This window comes from Tachypleus tridentatus, chromosome 1, assembly GCF_004210375.1.
Source record: "Tachypleus tridentatus isolate NWPU-2018 chromosome 1, ASM421037v1, whole genome shotgun sequence".
In the NCBI taxonomy this organism is placed as follows: domain Eukaryota; kingdom Metazoa; phylum Arthropoda; class Merostomata; order Xiphosura; family Limulidae; genus Tachypleus; species Tachypleus tridentatus.
The window spans coordinates 47,507,462-47,531,192 of record NC_134825.1 but is presented as its reverse complement, the minus strand read 5'-3'; the positions used below and the strand labels follow the sequence as shown (position 1 = coordinate 47,531,192).

General features: G+C 33.0%; 1 protein-coding gene across 8 annotated transcripts in view; it reads left to right on the top strand.

Moving 5' to 3' along the window:
* The first annotated feature begins 18,698 nt into the window (after window positions 1–18,698).
* Window positions 18,699–23,731, top strand: part of LOC143247670 (cubilin-like) — a 54,442-nt gene continuing 49,409 nt past the window's right edge. For 7 of the 8 annotated variants that reach the window (XR_013026667.1, XR_013026666.1, XM_076496105.1 and 4 more), the window contains exon 1: window positions 18,699–19,021. The gene's annotated coding sequence lies outside the window, so the exon portion shown is untranslated. The remainder of the gene's footprint in view (window positions 19,022–23,731) is intronic. The other variant, XM_076496079.1, reaches the window with a different exon arrangement.

Here is a 23,731-nt window from a genome sequence, read left to right as displayed (position 1 = left end):
GAAGCTGCAAATAAAGTACACAGTAGTCATAGCTGTTACATTCCCTTCTTGTCCTAAAATGTTATATGTATGTCAGTTAATACTTCTTACCAAATGTTAACTTAAATCATATGTAATTTTATTACAAAACTTTTTTTTTTTCCTAATAGGTGCATGGAAAAAGAAAAGAAATATGATCAGAAACCAAACAGAGACTGCTTGTTTATAAAACAAAACTTTCAGTTGCCTTGTGGAGAAATGAAGAAAAGAAAACTTTGTCTCCTTCAAATGGAATGTTCTTAATATTTTTAATTTGGTCGAAGTTAATGGATTATATGATCAATTATATTCTGTGTGTATCCTTTCATCACTTTGCACAGAGTTGTATGTGAAAAAACTTAAAAGTGCTCAAGTTTTATCTAGGCAAATGAAGGCTTAATAGTATTCAGACTGTTAACAATTAAGTCTCGCTAGTCTGTAATAACAAGAAACCCACTTGTAGTAAAAATGTATCTCAGGACTACTAGTCTGGATATTAAACACGTTCACGAATAGTGGGATTGACCGAAACATTATAACGCCCACACGCCAGAAAGAGCGAGCATGTGTGGTGTGATGGGGATTTGAAACCGCGACCCTCAAATTTCGCGTCGAGTGCCTTAACCACATGAAGTTTGCCTCTAAAGGATAAAGGTCCACCCTTCGAAAGCGCTCAGGTTATAGGGTTTTTATTTAATTTATTTCAAGTTTCAAAATGTTCCCCTTTTCTAATAAAAACATTAAATGTGAATGTGTATTTACGGCTTATAATGAAAAGCACCATCTTATGTTAATATAAATATTAACACATTTTTCTACTTACCATATAAGATTAAAGATAGTTCGTCGTTAAGTTAGCAAATTAATTGTTTTAATTAAAATATTTAAGACTCATTAGACTCGTTTTATGGATTTAACTTTGGTTAATAGGAATTCTGCCTTTTGTTTCCAATATTTAGTCGTCAGTAGATAATTTCCTAGAGTGGGCTGGAAAAGGAGTTAGTAGATGATCGAACACAGGCCTGATTTCGAAAAGTTTATAATGCCTAGCATCAATTTTAAGTAGATTATTAATAGTTATTGAAATGCAGGAAACAAGCGATGCTTACGAATTTTTCTTTAAAAATATTGAAGAAAACCACAGTAAGAGAAATGAAGGAGAGATAAACCAGTAACCTGTAAGTGATGGTAAGCGAGATATCCTTATAGCAATAGTTATACTAATAAAAGCTAAAACTGTATTCAGAATTTTTCTTTTATTTCTGATATTCGTGCCTCCTTTGCTGATGTGCAAGTCTATTTGTTTCTTCAGCAATTCAGGTAACAATACCGATAGTAAAAAAATGGTTCGTAGAAATAGAGAAAAGTCTGACACACGTTGTCATTGGATAAAGTCCCTCAACAGTTTAAGCTGCTCATCTTTGAGAACCTACATGCCATAGTCTTTTATTGTGTCTTTACGCTTCTAGCCATATTTGAAATTAATGTAGTTCTAGTTATTGGAGAACCAGTGACAGTATCTTCAGATTGGTGGACACTTTCAATAAGAGAAACTGAATCCATTAATACTGGTTTTTCTCGAAAGACTGTTACAAACGTTGTTGTTTCCTTCTCTGAATCGGAAGGAAAAAAACCTTTTCAGAGGAAGAAACAAGAACAAAACGTGGTAATGCTTCATCCACAGAAAGGTTATTTTTCTTCTTCTTCAAAAAATCTATCATATCTCTAGAGGCCATCTGGGATAATTTTAGTATGTCATTAATATTACTGAAAGAAAAATATATGGTATACATATCCATTTGAACTATTCAACCTAGACTTTAAAGTTCTAAGGGTATATTTAATAAATTTAATTAATAACTAAAGTTTTACTTTTTGTCACAGCCAAAAGTAAATAGACAGGCTAAACAAAATGTATCAGTTGTTACAAACTATCTATTATGTATAGTCTGATAGAACGGAAGTATACATAGTGTACACATTCTGTCTAAAACTCGACCCGGCATGGCCAAGCGTGTTAAGGCGTGTGACTCGTAATCTGAGAGTCGCGGGTTCGCATCCCCGTCGTGCCAAACATGCTTGTCCTTTCAGCCGTGGTGGTGTTATAATGTAACGGTCAATCCCACTATTCGTTGGTAAAAGAGTAGCCCAAGAGTTGGCGGTGGGTGGTGATGCACTAGCTGTCTTCCCTCTAGTCTTACACTGCTAAATTAGGGACGGCTAGCACAGATAGCCCTCCTGTGTGCGAAATTCAAAAAACAAACTGTCTGAAACATAAATTGTAGTAAATGATATTCATAATGTCTGGACGTTTATAACGTGTAGGAAAGACAAGTACGACATTATAAAATATAGAAGTTTTAGGAATTAAAAATAATTTTACATTACAAGGCTTGGAAACCTCATCCAACAAAAGTATACAAAATGCGTTTTCTGTATTAATGGTTATGAATATTCTGGAGAATTGATAAACACAACAAATTAATATTTTGAGTGAGTGCCAGGTACAACTAATATATAGGAGTAACTTATTCATTTTGTCGTTAAAACTGTAAATGTTTCATCACGTTGTAAGTTATCACTCCTGATACTTTTTATGTGAAATCACAAAATACACTGAAAATAAATTTCAATGAAATTAGACCAATGGATCCTATTAAACTAACAGCTGAAGTGCCCCACCTATGTACGTGATTAATGAAAGATTATCATAGGACATGATAAGTTGCTACCTTTAAATACAATTGCAATAAATTCAATAAAAAGCCCATAAAATTTGCAAAACAAAAAATGTGAAACCAAAAATTTGTATGTATCTCCGTATGCTCCTAATGAGCCTCATACCAAAATCGATGAAGGTCCATCAATAGGAGGTGACGTAATGGTAAAAACCGCAAAACAACAACAACATTCATCACAATCACAAAACACAAAATACAAAACTGAAAATTTATATGCACCTCTGCATGGGCTTAATTTAATTGACCTCCATACCAATTTTGGTGAAGTATATAATTTAACTTTTGACTGTTTACACTCTAAATAAAAATTCTTTATTTGTTATTGCTATTCTGGATACTTAATAAACACACGAAATTAATATTTTGGGTAAGTGTCAGGTAGAAATAGAACAACATAAACCTTTTCTTTGTTTTGTATATAAAATTGTGAATGTTTATGCCATTATACTTCATTGAAGGGTATCACTCCATGTATGTTTGTGATACATGCGTTTATAGACTAAAACTCAGAATGTACCGAAACTTAATTTCAGCAAATGAACATTCTTTAAGTATTCATGATAAGAAATATGAATATATGAATATTACACATAAAAGCATATTTTACCTTAGATAGGATTTCAAGTACTTAGGTATGTGTACCACAGGCTCTCAAATAAAGTTGGTATAAAGTACGGTTCTTGTAAAAAAAAAAAAAAAAGAAATAAGCTGGAGACGAGCTCTTTTAAAAATCAAGTTTGTAGGACTGGCTTTAGTAGACTAAACGTGTTCTTATACACATAGTTTGATAAGAGGCATGGATATATTCGAAACTTATGCTGCATGTGAAAACATATGTTGGTTGTAAAAATACTAAACACATTCGTGTCAAAAAGGAAGAGAAAGCTTTGAAAGAGTTCTTTAGAAGACCATATACACTGTATATTTACACAACAAAGTTGAGAATACATAAGGGAGCTTGGGTTTTGAATTCTAGTGCAAATATTGCCTTCGGACAGTTTGACCTCAACTTACCTTTTAATTACCGGAAAGTCACTTTCTTTGTAATTTATTGCGAGTGTTTCCTTTAGTAGGCTGTTGTTACATTATGTACGATGTACCCAGAGGTCAGGCGGTGCTGTACAAACTTTCTGTGCTGTGAACTTTGATATACATTCACTAGGAGCAGTAGTTTAAGTTGTACTTTGTATTGTAAGACCACATACATACAATCACGTTTGTTAAACAAAACTTGATTGAAAGTTCAAACAAATTATATTCGAGTACCGTAGACACAATATCATACGTGTAGTTTCTTATTATTATTTCTAAATTAATGTTCTAAAAGTGTCCGTGCTTAAGTCTGTCAAAGGAGATGACTATGGGGTATGTTGTTGTTTTGAATTAAGCACAAAGCTACACAATGGGCTATCTGTGCTCTGCCCACCACGGGTATCGAAACACGGTTTTTAGCGTTGCAAGTCCGCAGACATACCGCTGAGCCACTGGGGGGCCTATGGGGTATGATTCCTTAAGTTAAATCGGTTATAACAATGTTGATATCATGATTTCTTCGGCGCAACAAACAAAATCATGGGTACAATGATACATAAACTTCAAATAAATATAAATACTTCTATCAAACACCATTAAACAAGACTGAAGACAAAAAAAAATGTAGGTTTAAGGGAACGATTACATTTTTAGAGTTTTTTTTAGAATAATGAGCGAAAATATAAAAGTAAGAAGCTCAAATCTTAAAAATATTTATTTCTTAAGCTAATGTACCACGATTTCAAAGACAATAATGTATAAAAATAAAATTAGAATATTTTACTATTCTGAAACTACACGTTTTATGGAATGTTTCTATCAAATTTTAAATAATCGAATTGACTGGTTTAATTTTTGGAACGAAACGTGACGAAAACTACATTACCCTCGCACCATGTACGTAGCCGAGTTTATAGAAATACATCCAAAGTAGTCAGGTCTATAGGGATTCGAAAAATTAAAATACATAGTAGGAAGAATATCTCTTCACTCATAAACTAATGAATAAACATTAATGCTAAGCTACAACACATGGAACGCATGCATAAAGATATCGAAATACGCTTTAGTTTTCTCCGAACTGTGATTATTTTCAAGAAGAAAATGGTTGTAAGAAAAGTCTTAATTCTTTAGTTACAACATATTTCCGCTGATGTTCTTGACAAAGACTTTAAAAGTCGTCCAAGCCTAGTTTTTCACTGCAGTAACTTAGCCAGCAGTAAATATCTGTGCAACTAAAGCCCAGTCAACATACTGTAACAAAATGATCAATTGTTGTACTTCAGAAAACTTTCTTGTTACTTTATAACCATTCTTAATTGATATAAACGATGAAAGAAGGGCTCGATGTCAAAGAGAGTTTTTCCTGCATTTATGTCTTGTAGGGGAGCGAGAAGATTGAAAAACCCATTCTAGCTTGGTTTCTTGAATACAAAGATTCTCTAAAAAATGAGATCGAACCCTTATGTTTTCGATATACTTATTTCATGCATAGAGATTTTAAATGTTACACTGTGTCGAATGCAGTTAAAGCTCGGACAGTAGGTTAGAACCTATCAAACAACTGTTCAATGCAGTAGAGTTACGTCTGGTATATTGTACTAAAAATATGTTTTACAAATATTTGAAGTGTTGAAGGTTACTGATTTGATAAATTAATACAATAAAACTGAACCTATATTGTTATCAATTTAAGTGCTGTTGTTCCACAACGAGTCTACTACGATGAATCGAAATCTGTATTTTAAGATACAGAACAAATTTAGTAATGCAAAATTGTGAACAATTTTCTTATAATGCTAGATCACGACAGTCCAATACCAGGTGCTAAACACCATAAGATTTCTTATTTTTAAATGTATTTACTTTGGAATATTTGAAAGTCCAAATCAGGTTGTTCGACGTGTTTTATTTTATTTTTTGGAAACAACGTTTAGAGCTAGTGTACAGCAAATCTTAATGGTGAAACTCAAAATATATCAATTTATCCAAAACGTCTTGGTATGACTGAGGCCCGTGGTTATCGCGCCTGACTATGGATTGGTGTCCACATCTGTTGCAATTAAAAGTAAATAAACGCACTACACACTTTGCGCCTGTTGGTGCTTTATATTAATGCTAATCAAATCCCACTTTTTGATAAGACAAAAATAGTCCCAGCCCAATCTCTTGTTCAGCAATTATAAAAATAAAGTGGAGAAACTGTTATTTACATAATTAACAAGACTTTACCAACACCAAATACTTTATTCATAACAGGTCGAATTATTTGCAGTTGAAGCTCTTTGTTGATTGTACTTATTATTTTGAAATATTTTAATGTGACAAGCATTTCATATCACCTCAGTTAATGTCAGTAATGTGAGAATTTGACTTTGATATTAATTTAGATGTTGAAGAACAGGCACATTTCTCGTGAAAGAGCATATAAAAATATACATGAAAATTGCAAACTGTATTAAAAACAAAGGTTTAGCTTTATACTTAATAACAAACAACAACACAAAATACGAACGATGAAACAGCGGAATATACAAAAACTAAACTGCTACAGAAAACGAACGTTATGCAGAAGACGATTTCCAAGATTTAGAAGAAGATAAAGAATTACGCTATGTAACACAAATTTTGTTCCTGGATAGTATGTGTTATTTCTTAATTGCTTATATTGTAAAAGTACAGAAAATGGCCATTATTCCCTTCAAATTTTGCTTTTGTGACCTGGATAATGAAATTTAGAAATTAACCTATTTTCTATGTAAAAACGGACAAATTTGCACATTTTCATTCACATAAGGTCTGAATAAAACAACATATGAATCAAGATTTACATGTATTTATACTAAAATTATACAAAAATGAACAAAAATGTTTAGAAGTGAGTAGTTTTTCGAGATTTGCGACTGTAATGTAAATCACTTTCACGTATCGGCCCCCAAATATAGTTTCCCATCATGTTTTCGTTATACGCTCCCAGGTTACAAAAGCAAAGTTTGAAGAGAAAAATAGGTCTTTTCCATTTACTTTAGGCATAAGCAATTGGGAAATAACATTTTCTACCCAGGAACAAGAAAAAGTAAAAATTTTGTTACATAGTGAATTATTAGCGGATAATTCGATCCATGGCCGAATATTTGTAACAGAAGCATACACAATTATCTAATATAAAAAGTACTTGTTCAGAGTAAGTATGTGTTTTTCTTATAGCAAAGCCACATCGGACTATCTGCTCAGCCCACCGAGGGGAATCGAATCGATGATTTTAGCGTTGTAAATCCGGAGACATACCGCTGTACTAGCGGGTGGCTTTGAGAGGAAAGTTAAATAATTTACACAAAACGAAAGATTAATATTTTACTTGTAAGAATTAATTTTAAAACCAAATAAAATTTTTATCAGACTATGGCCAATCTTCTCGAATCAGAAAACAAGGTGTATAGCTTTTGCTCTAACCTATTCCTGCCGTTCAATTAATTACTCTATCAATAACTCTTATTGTTTGTTTGTTTTTGAATTTCGCACAAAACTACTCGAGGGCTATCTGTGCTAGCCGTCCCTAATTTAGCAGTGTAAGACTAGAGGGAAGGCAGCTAGTCATCATCACCCACCGCCAACTCTTGGGCTACTCTTTTACCAACGAATAATGGGATTGACCGTACATTATAACGCCCTCATGGCTGAAAGGGCGAGCATGTTTTACGCGACGGGGATGCGAACCCGAGACTTTCAGATTACGAGTCGCACGCCTTAACACGCTTGGCCATGCCAGGCCCAAGAAATCTTATCTGATTGGCAGAATTTCATTTCTTGAATAAAGAACAGAAAATTCAATTCTTCATTATAAAGAATGAACAGAAATGGAAAAAATGTTTAACAGAACATTCAACTCTTTAAAATGAAGTGAAACCATAATTCAAACAGAGCAACAGGGTGTGAGGTTAAATGTATGCTTTATCGCAACTTGACTCCTGTAAAGTCTAAGCAATGGCAACTTTTAAAACAAATTGAAGAATTGAAAAAAAATTAATTCTATAATGGAAAGAACGCTTAAAAATGAATTAAACAAACAACCACAGTCTATGATCATTATTTAGCACATTATCTTTGTCTAAAAAATAATAGGAAGATTAATTGTCTTCGCCAAGGAAACATAAAACCCTTCTGTGGCTTAAGGTTGCGTAAATTTTATCCATAGGCAATAAATTATCTTACATCTTCCTGTTGGTCAACACTAAACTCATGAACTCTGAAGTTTCTGATAGTGTTGTAGAGGCCACAAACATACTATATAACCATTTATATTTACTTTTATAAGTGAATAAAGAAAGGTGAGCGACTTGGGCTTAAAATGCCAATCTATGAGAATGCGTTAAACAGCAACAAGGCTTAGATAGGGAAGAGCATAGCTGAAAAGTAGAGAAGAAAGAATTAACGAAGAAAATGAGAGAGAACAAAGAGACTGGAAATAGAGAAAATAAGAGCACAAACTGAGATAACCAAGTTCATGCAACAGAAACATGGAGAACTCGATAATGACAATAGGTTCACATCCAGTCAACCCAAGTTGCCCAAATTTGATACACAGAAAGAGGGCTTAGATGCTTTCCTGTGCAGAAATGAAAGTCGGAACTAAGACAAAGTGACTAAGCAGAATATCTCAGCCTCTTCTCAAAGAAAAATGCCTACAAGTGTATCTGGCATAATATCAATAGATATCAAGTTAAGAATAGTCATGCTAAAATGCTAAGGGCTTACTGAAGAAGGTGTTCATTAAAAGTTCAGAAAACTCAAACCTGACAATAAAGAAACTGTATTTCAGTTTATAGCATGCCTACAGCTATATTTCATAAGGTTGATTGACATGGTCAAGTGTGAAGATAGTTTTGAAGAACTGGCCAATCTAATAATATGTCACTAAATAAGAGAGTACCAAATGATCAAACTAAGAGAACAGCAAGTGAAAGCCCGTGGAGGGAAAATAATTGTTAGGCTCAGCAATACTAGTTAAAATTGAAACCAGGGAAGGCTGATCAGAAGCAAGGTGCTATCAAAGGTGACAAGAAATTAAAAGAAAAAAAAGAGAAGAGATATTATGCTTGTAACAAAACGGTGTACATTTTGAGTTAGGGCAACTGCATAAATATTATCTTTAAGCAACTGAAGCTACCCACATATTTGGTGATAGCAAGACAAAAAAAAAAAAAAAGAGTGAGTGTTCCCACTAATGCTGCTTGCCAAATGAAACAGTATGCAGACAATTCGTTAGGTCTACTACAAGAAGGATATTCTAACACTACGATTAAATAGTGTATGATTGATGGTAACTCAAATTATAAAGTGGGAAAACAGTACTAGTAATTATCAGAGCACATGACAAACATCAAGAAATGGCAAATATCAACATCATGCCAGTAGGTGAGGACTATGTTGGGGATAAGAAAGTGAAAGTCCTATAAGACACTGGGTACAGTAATGTAGTAGTAAAAAGCAGTTTGGTACCTGATGATCAGATGATAGGCAGAGTACATTTCTTTGTGATGATTGATGAAGCAATAAGAATGTTTCCCACAGGAAGTATAGAAGTGGACACTCCTAACTACGTGGGAGAACTGAAGGCCATATGCATGAAGACACTCATCCGTGATATGGTGATTGGCCATATATCAGGCAGTAGAAGTTTGGAGAAGCCAGACGGAAAGAAGACTGATGAGGCATCTGCCTTCACTATTAGGGCTCAAAGAAACCAAGCAAACAATATATCAAGTTCCAGCAAGTCTCAAAATGTTATATCCTAAATGTAGGTATTTGGGAACGCAAGGAAGCACAGAAGAAATAACCTTCACTATAGAAATTTTGGGACTGCGACTGGGAGATAGTAGAGCACTGGAAGGAAGTGCTGTTCCGGATCTATAAAGGCAGTTCTACTGGGGTGTTAAATAAATCTTAGTCGCATCAGAATACTGAACTCAAGTGATGAAATTGACTAATGCTTTAATTGTAGGAGGACATCTAGAAGGAAAGAAGATGGTAGACAAAATAACAAGCAACTTCTATTAGCCAAGAATCACTGGAGATGTGGCAAGATTCTGCTGGTTACGTGACATTTTGCAAAGGACAATATCTAGAGAAAAGGTAGCCAAGGTGCCACTGGGTGAGATACTTCTCATAGAAGTGTCATTCAGCAGAATAATTGTGAACTTGACTTGACCACTAGCACTGTACCTGAAAAGAGCAAGTGGTATATACTGACAGTAGTCGACTATGCAACGTAGTATTGTCGAAAATAGAAACAGAGAAAGTAGCAGAAACTCTCTTGGAAATGTTATATGTCGTAGGCTTCTAAAAGAAGTATTAAGTAACAAAGGAACCTAGTTTACCTCAGAACTGATGCAAGATGTGTGCAGACTCATCAGCACAAGACACCTCTTTACCACCCCATACAACTTCAGTTGTAATTGGCTTTGTGAGAGAGTCAGTGGAGTCTTAAAGAGCATTCTCATAAAAATGTGTCAGGAAAAACCGATTTTTACCCTTTGTGTTACTATATGAAAGAACAGTGCGAAATCCAATGCAGATATTAAAATAACAGTGATCAGGAGAAGAAGAGTCATGTGTGAGGAATACATATCAGAATGTGTTATGCCTCAGTAACTGACTGTAGGAGACCTGTCATCTCGCGCAAAACGTTTGTATACAGTTCAAGGCAGTCAGATGTATTTCTATAACAAGAAGGTCAAGGATTGACATTCTAAGGTCCTAGGAGAAGTTCTTGGTTCTGCTACCCACAGAGAACAAGAAACTAATCTTGCAGTGGAAAGGACTTACTATAAGGTGCAATGGATGGGAAGACCAAGATCTATTATGCCACTGTTCTGAAAAAACTCTAATGATCTAAAGGCATAGATGGACATTGCAGTTGTGGCTGATATAGATATAGAACCAGAAGACTGTGAATTTGTCATAAAAAATAAAGACTTGTTAGACATAAGACCATGACCAGGGATCCAGTCAAAGTGAAGTCCTGCCGTATTCCTTATGTGGCGAGAGATTTGATCAAGCACTAGCTTGTGACAGTGTTAAAAACTGGAATCTTTGAGCCTTCTAATTTGACTTACTGTTCACTAGTTATAATCGTGAAGAAGCGAGATGGCTCAAACTGTTTCTGCATGGACTTCCAGGAGCTGATCCTAGTGACAGAGTTTGACTTTGAATCAATGGACAACCTAGAGGTTATCAGTGTAGCTTGATGGGCACAACTTCTTTTCTCCAAATCGACCTCAGTAAATGTTATTGACAGATCCCAATGAAGAGAGGATCTAAAGAGAAGAGAATCTTTGTGATATCAGACATATGGTACCAGTTCAAGAGGATGTCATTTGGATTAATCAATTCATCAGTGACATTTAACTGCATGATGAAACGTGTGTTGCACAAAATTACGAACATAGAGCCTTATGTGAATGACATTCTAACTTCCCGAAGCCGGATGGAAAGACCACCAGGAGAAACTCAGAGAACAGTTCGTATGAGTGAAAACAGCAGGTCTCATAATCAGATCATCTGAGTGCTATGTCAGCTATTCTGTGCTGGACTTTATTGGACACAAGGTGACTGACAGATAACCATGGAAGAGGAAAAGCTAACCCATATGCAAGATGCACCAGCTCCAATGTCCAAGCAGAAAATCAGGTCCTTTCTGAGGTTAGCAGGATATTATATAAAGTTCATCTTAAATTATACAGAAGTCACTACACCACTGACTGAATTTACCAAGAAAGGCCAATCCAACAAGGTAAAGTGAAAAAAACACTGTAAATGACATTTTTGAAGTTGGAGAACATGTTAGGAAACTCACCAATTTTTAGCATGCCAAAATTCAACAGGCTGGTGCATAAAATATTGTAATTGGAGTAGCACTTCTGCGAGAACAATAATATAGACTGTTTTCAGTACTGTACTTCAGTAAAAAGCTGCTGAATCATGAAAAGAACTATTCCGTGATTTGACACGTATTAATATTTTAAGTAGACTGGAACAGAGTCATATGGTAATCAAAGTATTGAAAATATCTGAGGATTAGAATTCAGAAATCTGATGAATATTGATATCTAGCAAATTTATGGTATTCACCAACAGACTTGATGTATACCATTCTTGTTTTTCAAATATATTTTAATGTACACACAATAACATAAGAAACAAAAAAGTTTATTACAAATGATGATAAATATAACAGTTTTGGAATCTTATAAATAATATTGAGTCCTTTATCTAACCTGGAAATTCCCCAATATCTTGTCAAATATCCACTATGATCAGATAAATTCCAAATGATAGTAGATAGCGATAGCCAAAGTCTTGAAATGTTTCCATATATCTCAGTTCTTTGAAGCTAAATAGCCTGCAGGATTTGAAAATTGTGAACGATACTGGTAATGTCTTCAAAGTACTTGAATGGTATAGCTTCCGACATTAATAAACGTAATGATACTATGAAGCTGTATGTGAGTAACGTAATTCTTCACTGATAGAACACTTGGTTCATCTTATAATTCTAGAGGTATATCAGATATTTTAAGTTTTATATTCTTTAATATTATCATATCGCAATGGAGTAAACTTTGTGATTGATAACACTTTTAACTGGCTATTATCTACAACGCACCTTAACTTGATGTGAAAATGTCATTGTCAATTAGGTCTTCTGAATAATTTCTATTTAATAATACTCTTTCAATTCATTTAATTTGAAACTTATTTTATGGTTACTATTCTCTGGACCATTTAACAATTAATATATGTTTGTGAAGATTACCGTTGATCCATAGAATCTAGGATTTTCAACATACTCATGGAATAAATACGATGTTCGTTATATAGATACAATAAAACCACAGCCCAGGTTATGTAAGTTGTAAATATGGATTTAATTTAAACAAACACCAGCATTAACAGATTGAAAAAGAGTGTCCGACCATTATATTTGCCACCTGGATGTTATTATCCCCATAGTCAGATAAAAAGACCGTCTGAAGAAACTTAGAGAGCTGTTCAAATAAGTGAGAACAGCAGGACTGACAATGAGACCATTTAAGTGCCACATTAGCTATTCTGCGCTAGATTTTTTTTTGACACAAGGTGGGCAACTGATAGATGGCCAAAGAAAAGGAGAAGCTAACCCACATATAAGATGCATCAGATGCAATGACCAAGCACAAAATCAGGTCCTTCCTAAATTATACAAAATCAATGTACCATTGACTGAACTGACCACAAAAGTCAATCCATCAAAATAAAGTGGGAACAGTCACAGCAGGTGACATTCCAAAAGTTGAAGGACATGTCAGTAAGCTAGCCAATTCTTAGAATGTCAAACTCTGTTCAGGCCGATGCATCAGACATTGGAATTGGAGCAGTACTTCTGCAACTACATGAAGACTGACTGTTTCCAATAATTTACTTCAGTAGAAAACTGCTGAGAAGTGAGAAGAATTAGTTTATGATTGAATAAAAGTGTTGGTCATCATATTTGCCATCTGGAGTTCCAGAACTACCTATACAAGAAGACGTTCATCATCCAGATGGAACATCAACTCCTTGCTTTCATCTACAGGCTCAAAATCGACAGTGCAAGCATCATGAGTTGAGCATTGTACTTCCAGAAGTATAGGTTCCACATTAAAACCATCAAGGAAACTGTTGGTACAGACTGTATGAGTAAAATGTGGGCGTAATTGAAAGTAGTATTTGCATATAATATAAAAGTATTGTAAATATTTTTCTTGAAGAGACGCATTTTACTAGATATAAACAACTGTTTTAATTTAAATATAGCTCGAGTGTTAAATTCAGTAATTTTAGAATCGATAATTTATCGCAGATTTCTTTACGTAACTGTGCAAATTATATATTGTGTAGTTCCTTTCTTCTAAACTAGCGATGATTGTGTTATTTCATTATGTTACTAGAACCTTCTAATTTTTTTTCAAGTATTATTACATCATAATATCTTATAGCATTTGGAAAGTTCTAAGCTTCAATTAGACTATTTATAATTATGTGTCCAAAACTATAGTTCAAGTAAGAGAAAGTAAGACAAAATTAATGAAAGGTATAGTCAAGTAGATCCAGACTGTGTGTTTGTAAGTTTATCTGCAAATACCATGTAGTGGCGCTTTTTTAAATGAAATTATCGCAGATTGTATTGTAACAACATTGTAGAGGAGAATGCTCTGTCTTGTCAATTTTATTCTAAAGAAATTGAAAAAAAATGTTTGTGGACTTTTGACAAAAAGAGACAATTACGTAAAGTTCTGGTTACACGTGTGGTAGAATCGGCATGGCCCGGTGGTTAAGACGCTCGACTTGCAATTTGAGAATCGCGAGATTAAATCCCCATCACACCAAACATGCTCACTCTTTCAGCCATGAGGGCATTTAATGTGACGGTTGGTGGTGGGTGGTGATGACTAGCTGCCTTTCCTCTACTCTTACACAGGGACGTCTAAAGTAGATGGTCTTCGTGTAGCTTCGCGTGAAATTCAAAACAAACAAACAAATGTAAATGTAACGTAAATGAATTTATCACCGACTGTTTTGTACTAACAGAGTAGAAAATAATGATTTATCTTGTCAGTTGTGTTCTAAAGTAATTGAACAAGTCTGTGTGGAATTTGATGAAAAAGACGATTATTCAAAGTTTGGGATACAACTGTAATAATTGACTATGAAACAAACTTGTGTATATACGTTTGACTTGTTTTAATAAATTATTTTAAAACAAGTGGAGTGTTTCCTATTTGTTTATAGTTGAAGTTTATCTCGAACAAGTCACACCTACAATAAAGAATCCTGATTACATATACACAAAAACCTGACACTGATGTGTACGAAATGAATTGAATCAAATTATCTAAAACCAGAAGCAACTTAGTTATTCAGTATGATTTCTTGGTACAAGTAAACAGAATAAGTAAATTGAAGTTCTAAAATGTAATCAAACAAAACTACAAAACTTATGTTTTGTATTTTTTTAAGTACAAAACTGCACAGTAGACTATTTGTTCTATGCTCACCATAGAGATTAAACCAAAATTTTAGCGTTTGAAGCTCTCAATCATCACTGAGCCAATAATTTCATTTCTAATAGACTGTTATAAAAGTATAATTACATCAGCCTTAGCATCAGCGAAGGAACTGAAAGAACAAATGAGCACAGAACATTCCTTTTGATCTATTCATTTGCATAAAAGAAACTAAAATTTACCTATATAGAGAAAAAGATGATTCAATAGTAGATATTTAGAAATCTATCGTAACTGAATATTTTATAGTTATAATTTAAAATGCCACATAATCAATTCTCCAACTATTGGGGCTTCACAATTTCACAACGAAAGTTGTGAATTTCTCTACAAAATGAGCTAACTTTACTGTGATTACAACGGTTATTAAAACCCGTTTTTTAATGTTGTAAATTTCAGAATTACCCACTGAACCATTAGGGGCAATAGATATGAATAAAATAATCTGCTTAGATATTACCGAGATCTTCAACTTGTGCTCAAGACGTAGATTCTCATAATACAGGTAATATGAAATTATGCAAGTAGTTTTAAACATTTTAAAAAGTGCTCCAGAATGTTAACTACTCTTGTTGCCTTGAACTTACGTATAAAACATTAAAGTGTTTTTAGAACTTCATCCAAACGTATATGTGACCATGAACGTGATTGTCGTGTCTGTTAAGAAAGCTTTTCAAAGTTAAAATGAATCAAAAACTCTTTAAGACCCATTATAAGTCAAGAACGTTTTGTTGAATTTTCAATTACTTTTATAGAAAACTGAAAATACAGATTTTCAATTTTTTAGAAATTATCAAAATATTTAGACTTAAACAGCTCATAAAACGTCAGTGTGATGTACCAATGTTATTTTCATCAGATGGAATCAAATTTAAAATTTAAATAAGTATTAGCTTTACTGACAGCTATGCATGTAAATAATTTTAAGTGTTGTATAATTAATATTAGTTGTTGTTTTTTACATTTTTATTAAATAACATGACTCGTATATTAATATTTTACATTTGATAAACAAATATTAATAGTTACAAACACTTTCACTCAAATTCCATTTGTGGTCCTCTTATTTAAGCTTGTATAAGGCTTTGCAAAAGCTGTGATTTATTCTAATAAAAATCAAATGCATTAAAATTGAAACAAAATAAATAAGTTATAGGGATACGAAACAAAGAGTCAATGAGTATTATTTTATATCCTACAATGTTGGAGTGAATATTAAGAGTGAAAATTTTAGGATAACCTTCAACTTTCGGACTAAAAATGAAAGTTAAAAGCAATTTTGAAAATAATTTGTAGCTTTTAATTTTTAAGTATATAAACTTGCAGAGGAAATATTCGTAATTCGGTCATATTATATGGTCTGAAACAATGTAAATCTAAATATAATACTTTTTCCATTTTCAGAAAATGGTCTTGTTTTTTTAGCTTGAAATTAAACAGTTATTAATTTAAAATGAGTGTGCCAGGCAAGAAAAAAATCTATTTTTCTCCATAATGAAGCACTTGATGTAAAGATTTCTATTTGGAAACGCTTCGTAACACACAATATACATATAATAGTATTACCTTCAAGATTTTTAATGATTTTCTTTAATAACTCAAGTCTATATATTTAGATTTTATTAAATTAGCGGCTTTATCAGAATATCACTTTATATAGATTGTAAGGGAAGTTTGCTACATCCAAATATGTTTCCCTCTTCCATTTTCAATTACATATGTGTTATTAATAAATAAGATCAAAATATTTCATATTTACAAGTAGAAATCTTTCTGGGTAAATATTGTTTAATGTGGTGAGGCACATTATATGATTATTCTTGTGCTTTAAATAAGAGTCTAAGCTTCGCATAGAGCTATGCAAACTACATGTTTTTATAACTTACACTTCTAGCAGTAAATTATCCACATAACTGTTTGTTGTTTCCTTTAACATTATTCACATTTCAAATTATTAACTAAATTCTAACCACATTACACATCTTTATATGGACTCTTGTTAAGACTTTTGTAATTCAATTATATTTAATATCATTCTATTTTCTTGGTGTTCTATGTCTTAACATTTTATATCCGTGTTACAAACAGTAAAGCAAAAATTAAATTTATATGTAATTTTACTACATATTTATATGTGTTAAATTTTAGTTCAAATTTTTTTCTGGATTTCCTTGGATAATTGAAAGATTAAAAAAATATGATTTTATTCGAATTTCAATTACTTTTCATTAAGAGAAAAACCTTTCTTTTGAGGAATTTTTGTTCTGGTCACCTAGTGGCACTGTGGTATGTCTGCAGAGTTATTCTGCTCTAAACCGGGTTTTGATACCCTTGGTACCTTTGTGCAGCTTTGCGTATAAATATAAGCAAAGAAATATCTGTTCTGATAGGTGGGAACGAAAGGCAGGTTTTTGAAACGCTAAATTTTTCCTCTGCTATACTTTGACTGCAGGATCAAAATATTTGAATACTGAGAGACAAATTAATACAAGGCTAAACAGTCTGGTTTATAGAAAATATATGGATATATAGGTATATATAATGTTAAATAGGCATTTTTCTGGCCAGAAACTTACATAAACTCTGCGGGGCCCGGCATGGCCAGAAGGTTAGGGCGCTCGAATCGAAATCTGAGGGTGGCGGGTTCGAATTCTCGTTACACCAATAAGCTCGTCCTTTCAGCCGTGAGTGCGTTATAAAGTGACAGTCAATCCCACTATTCTTTGTTAAAAGAATAACCTAAGGGTTGGCGGAGGGTGGTGATGACTAGACTAGCTGCCTTCTCTCTAGGCCTGGCATGGCCAAGGCGTTTGACTCGTAATCTGGATCTGACATAAAACTGGGTAAATGATATTTAACGAAACTCGAAACCTTTCAGATTACTGGACTTACTTGTACTGTTTTTTATGTTTCTTTCTTAGACTGGTTTAATATCAAATTACTTATACTGAGAGTGGAGGTAAAATGTTCAAAATTTTATATGTCATATCATTGTTATATTGATGTTAATTCAGTTCCATTTAAATTAAGTTCAGGATTTCTGTAGTTGCAAGAAAAAGGCAAAACTATAAAAAATTGACAAAAATAACATTTTGACTTAAAATACATCAAAACGAAGAGCAAATCCCTTCTAACTTTCTCTAAAAACAATGACAAATATTCGTGTCAGAAATGTCTAGGTTATATCGCATTTTCTTATTAAGAATTTTTTTGTTAAGTATTAGGTTAAAAATGTTCCCCGGTGGCCTAGCGGTAAGTCTTTGAATTCACAACGATAAAAAATAAGGGGTTCGATTCCTGTTAAAGGACACAACAGATAGCTCTGTGTAGCTTTACTATAACCACACATACATACGTTTGAAAATTCAATAAAAATAACCTTTATTTTCCAAACTACTTTTTTTTCTGATTTAGAAATTTATTATACCCTTCACGTAAAATTATGTATTGTATCAGGAGTATCCTGTATGTGACAATCTTGTAATAAATAAATTACAATTTTGGAAGTAAATATCTAGTTTAACAGTTATTTCAACGTTTAACGTATATTTCAAGTAGTTATAAGTCACGAATAGTTTTACGAGGCAAATATTATTTTGTGATACTACAAGTGTAAGTTGCTAAATATCATTAGACAATACTACAATAGAAAGTGGATAAATATTTTTACATAATATCACAAGAGAAAGTTGATAAATATAACGTACTCAACTGATAACCACCTATCTCATAAGCCAACAAAGCCTCACAAAGGGCATTCACTTTTCAATGTTGAGGATCCTACAAGGATGTAACAAATGACGAAGCTGTACAGAAGCGCTTCTGGTGGTAGTCTCTATCAACTGTTCTTTCTCACGGAGGGAAATGGCGGATACGGTCGAAGGATGAAAACGTAGTATTTAACTTTGCTTCAGTGGTAGAGCGCCACTAAAGCTGGACTTTGTAGAGAGCATGAGCTGTCGTTAAGAGGCAGAAAGAGAATCTAACCCTGCTAGAATTTTATCCTCCTCACGAAAATAGTGTGCGAGCCCAAACTGCAGTACTGAAGACCCGTATGTATTGAGAGAGAAGTCGTGGTGTAGAAATACTCAGTACACAATATAAAAACACAGCCTTCAGCAACGGAGAAGTAGTTATACTAGCAAGGTGAGGTGTTTTGTATATTTCGTTTCCTTCGTTCTTCCAGATAAGGTTTATTGTGTTATTACGATGCAACAACAGAAACTGAAATATTCCTCGTAGTTTTCATAAAGGAAGGGCAGAGTTTCATTGCACGTGTGCAACAGTCGTGACAATAAAGTTATTTTTTTTAATATCAACAGGAAACTATAAGTTTCGATAAATGTATTTCGTTCAAGTATCTTACATAAACAGTCAATACGTCTCATAGTTTTCAGAATTGAGTATAATAACTCAAGAAGTATTATTTAAGTGCATTAAACTGAAAATATTGCAAAGCAACGCAACTTTATAGTGTTATTATTATTGAAAGTGACCAATCTATGTGTTATTAATAAAAATGTTATTTTTTTCTGTGATCTTATTACCATTAACGTTTGTCTGGAATCTTTTTTTCTTCATTCATCCGCCTGTCTACTCCTTTGTGTTATTTATCCATCTGTTAATTCTATAATAATTTGTCTGTCTATCGGCTGTCTAGACTTATGTAGAAAGCTATCATGTGTTTCATGCAACAGGCGATATAGCTTATATTATAAAAATATATATAGACATTTATTTTTTCTTTTCTTCAGCAGTTATATAATGTCTCAAAAAATAATAGAAAACCGAATTTCAGAAATAGTGTGAACTAGTTATCAGAAAGACGTTTTATCATTGTTCGTTATCAGTCAATATTTAGTCAAGGATTATTTTAGTGGTTTATGTTGCTGTTTCTATGAATTTACATTGTAGTTTTTTCATATTCTGAGTAATAAAGGTAATGTGTAGCTTTATCTAGGTCATATTATAAGTTATTATCGATGTGTATTATGTAACTGCTTCTTCATATAGCCTCACTTTTCTATTATTTTAACGATAACAGGTTCTTTGTTCTTTAAATTTATTTATTTACTTATTTTTAAGTGTAATGAAGTAGTGTCAAACTTGAATCAAACTTCTAATCCGCAACAAAGCGAGCTTCTTCTGACAGCTCTCACGTTTCTTGTAATGGCATAAGGGTTGAACGTATACTAGTTTTGCTAAAGGTTTAACGTTGCCTGAACTAAGAATATATAATGAATGGGAAATACTTACAATAGACTTGGAAACATAGGCCCTCTTGGGAAATTAGTTCCATTTATTTATCCCTGAAGAAAACGAGTATACCGTCCAAAAGAATTCAGGTTATTGGGTTTCTTTACTAGTAATAAAACAATGGTGATTTTTAGTTTCAATGAAAAACTGTTAATGATAAATTATATTTAAATGAGAAGAGGCCATGGTTGACGTTTTGGCAGAAACGTCAAATTAAGAAAATGTCTATATTCACAGTGACATCTAACAACGAAAGTTTGGTTGATTTCTTCATGACATTCACTGAAAACTTTAGAATGTCAGGAACAATTAAAAAACATAAGAAACAGATGATTTAAAGCAAAAAATAAAAAAGTATTATTTATATCAAAGAAATATTAACATGTGTTGTAATACATTACATCTTCAGAAGTGTTAGAAACATATCAGATAGAGCCACAGTGTTTTGAGGTCTCCATGCTAGAAACATATATCACGTTTGACTCAAAGTAAATCAATCTGATTATTGTACCAAATCCAAGACATTTGGTCTGCTTACGAATCGCTGCCAAAATTAGTATAATGTTTATTTTAAAGCTTAAATATATGCGAAATGTTTGTGTGTGTGTGAGAGAGAATGTGTTGGTGAAGTTTTCGATACAGAAATCAGTTGAAGACACTTATCAGTAATAAGTGTTTATCAAATTTTGACTTAAGGCAAGGAGCAAGATAAGAATAAATTATCCAATCCATTCTCCTTTGTAGCACAGTATTTTATTAATTCTCTTCTTCGAAGAAATATCAAGTATTAATCTTTCCACATCATAATTCAAATGATTTTTATGTCTCTAGAAACAGATATGGTTGATATGAGAATTAATTAGCTTGTTTGTTGTTTTTTTTAAATCGCGCAAAGCTATTTGAGGGTTATCTGCGCTAGCTGTTCCTAATTTTGCAGTGTAAGACTAGAGGGAAGGCAGCTAGTCATCACCACCCACCGCCAACTCTTGGGCTACCCTTTTACCAACGAATAGTGGGATTGAGCGTCACTTTATAATGCCCTCACGGCTGAAAGGTCGAGCATGTTTGGTGCGACCTTGATTCGAACCCGCGACCCTCAGATTACGAGTCGAACGCCTTAACCCACCTGGCCATGCCGGGCAATTAATTAGGTGACTTATGCTCGCTTGTCATTTACTATGAAGTAATTATGTTGAACGGTTAAATAACATTTTTGAACATCTGTTTTTTCTTAAGCAACACAAATGCCCTTCAGTGGCTCAGCGGTACGTCTGCGGACTTACAACGCTAAAAATCGGGTTTCGATACCATTGGTGGGCAGAGCACAGATAGCCCTTTGCGTAGCTTTGTGCTTAATTCAAAACAACAACAATAAGCAACACAATTACTAGGTGGCGTTTATCTTAGCTAACTTTTCAAGGAGATATAGTTGTATTTTACTTAATTAATTTAACACAGGACTAACTAATAATAGATACAAACGAACTTCTTTATAGTTAGATGAATAGACAGATAGACAGTTAAAAGGAGAAAGAGACAAATGTATGAATAAATCAAATTAAAGACGTGAAAACTGTAAAATAATACGAATAACAATATATATATGTATAGATACTGTGCCTAGAATTCTCTCCATCGATTTCCTTTACTTGAGCCTCTGGTGTAACGTAGAAGTGCAATCAATAACATCCTGACTACATCATACGTCTAACTGAATGATTGTTTCTTTAAACTAAGCTAAACTTATAACAAAGATCTCGAAGTTTTGTGTTGATTGAATGTTAACACTTCAGAAGATTCTCTCGAAGACTCGAAAGTTTTTATTTTTCTCTCAAAAATATTTCGTAATATCTTACCAGTGAAACGCAAAGAAAGAAATTTTTCAAACAGATGGTTTCAAAACAGCCTCACGCGTATAAATTATGCTAACTTTCTACATCACAGATCTACGAATGTGAACACAATCCTGTAAGATATTGCCAAGTAAGGAGGACTGGAAAATTTATCGTCAGAGAAAACTTTAGCCTGAATATAAATCCACTAAAAAAACGTTAAATCGTATAAGATATAATACCTAATATCTTCTAAATTTTAAAGGGAAATCGTGCCATTCACTTGTAATTTATTAATGATTACCACGAGTAATTAAACCATGACAGAAGACATTTATTTGTGTGAAGCACGCGAACTCTTGACGAATTAGGTGTTCAAACACTCATTCTGTGCTATTATTCTCGGTGTGATCATATTGAAAAATCGTCTCCTTATAAACTTGACAGATTAATCATTTTTGAGATTTCATTATTAACACAGCCCAAAATTAGTTTATTGATTATTGCTTTGCTCGTGAAATGTCTTCGATAAGCTAGAACCTAATTTATAGTTTTATAAATGTAACTCAAAAATATTAATACAGGCACGCAAACAAGCAAAAATAACTACAGACAGTTCATAGATCGATAAATAATAATGAGAGGGAGTGATATCATTCAGCGTTTTTTGTTGGAAAATATGGTATGAGGGCGCCACTTGAAAGAAATAGAAATTATATATAGAAAAGAAAAATTACTAGCTAGATTTTTAACAGAAATCAAAGAGACTGTTTTGTATAATATAACATTGTTCTTAGCAAAAAGCTACGCAACGGGCTATGTATACTACGGGGAATCGACTCCTGGATTTTAGACAGATGCAAGTTTGTAAACTTACAGTTGACCCGTTAGGGCATTTTCTTTTTTTTTAATAATTGATGTGTGATGTGCAGTTTCCAACATTTCTGGTCGATATATTACCGTAATGTAATAAACAACAACAACATTGCGTTAAAATTGCAATGCTTAAAATACGAAAAGCACTTTGTATAGAGATGTCAGGACACGTGCCAGTTTTTTAATAAGAGCATCATTATTGTTACCAACTTTTATTTGTTAGTAAAATGTAAAACAACAGTTTATTATCAGAGATAATACAAATCATCTTATATAATATTTTGTAATTAAATAAAAGATTCTTACAGACGAACAAACAAGTCAAAGATGAATTTAAATATGTAACCACATTTATTTGTAATATAATTATAACTTTCTTAGTCATTATTAAGGCTGATACACAATTGATATTTTATTTATCTGGATGGTTATGACTTAAAACGATGTGTGGTATTGTGTTCTTGTTACTTGAACATGATTTTTTATGTTTTTCTCGTTAAACTTTGGTTTTCCATTTAATTTTCGTTTGTCATATTTAATTAGATATGTTTTACATGAGTAATAATAGATAGGAAAATTGTATATTGTGAGTGCTAATCCAGTAACATATCTTATTTACTCATCTTTGTTTCTACAATTTTGATGCAAAATATCAACTTTGTTGGATCATTAGTTCTACCTTATGTTTATGAATAGATTTCATTTGATCAAAGCATTACTTAATTTGGGTTGTTGAATTATTCCCGTTAAGCTTAAGTATTGAAACATGCCGGCAAATATATTTACATTTTATTAATTAATACCTAATGGCAATTTTTCCTTTTGTTTTTTCGTAATCCTTCACACCATATTTAGCAAGACTGGTGTGTTAATAATTTAAGGAACACTTAAA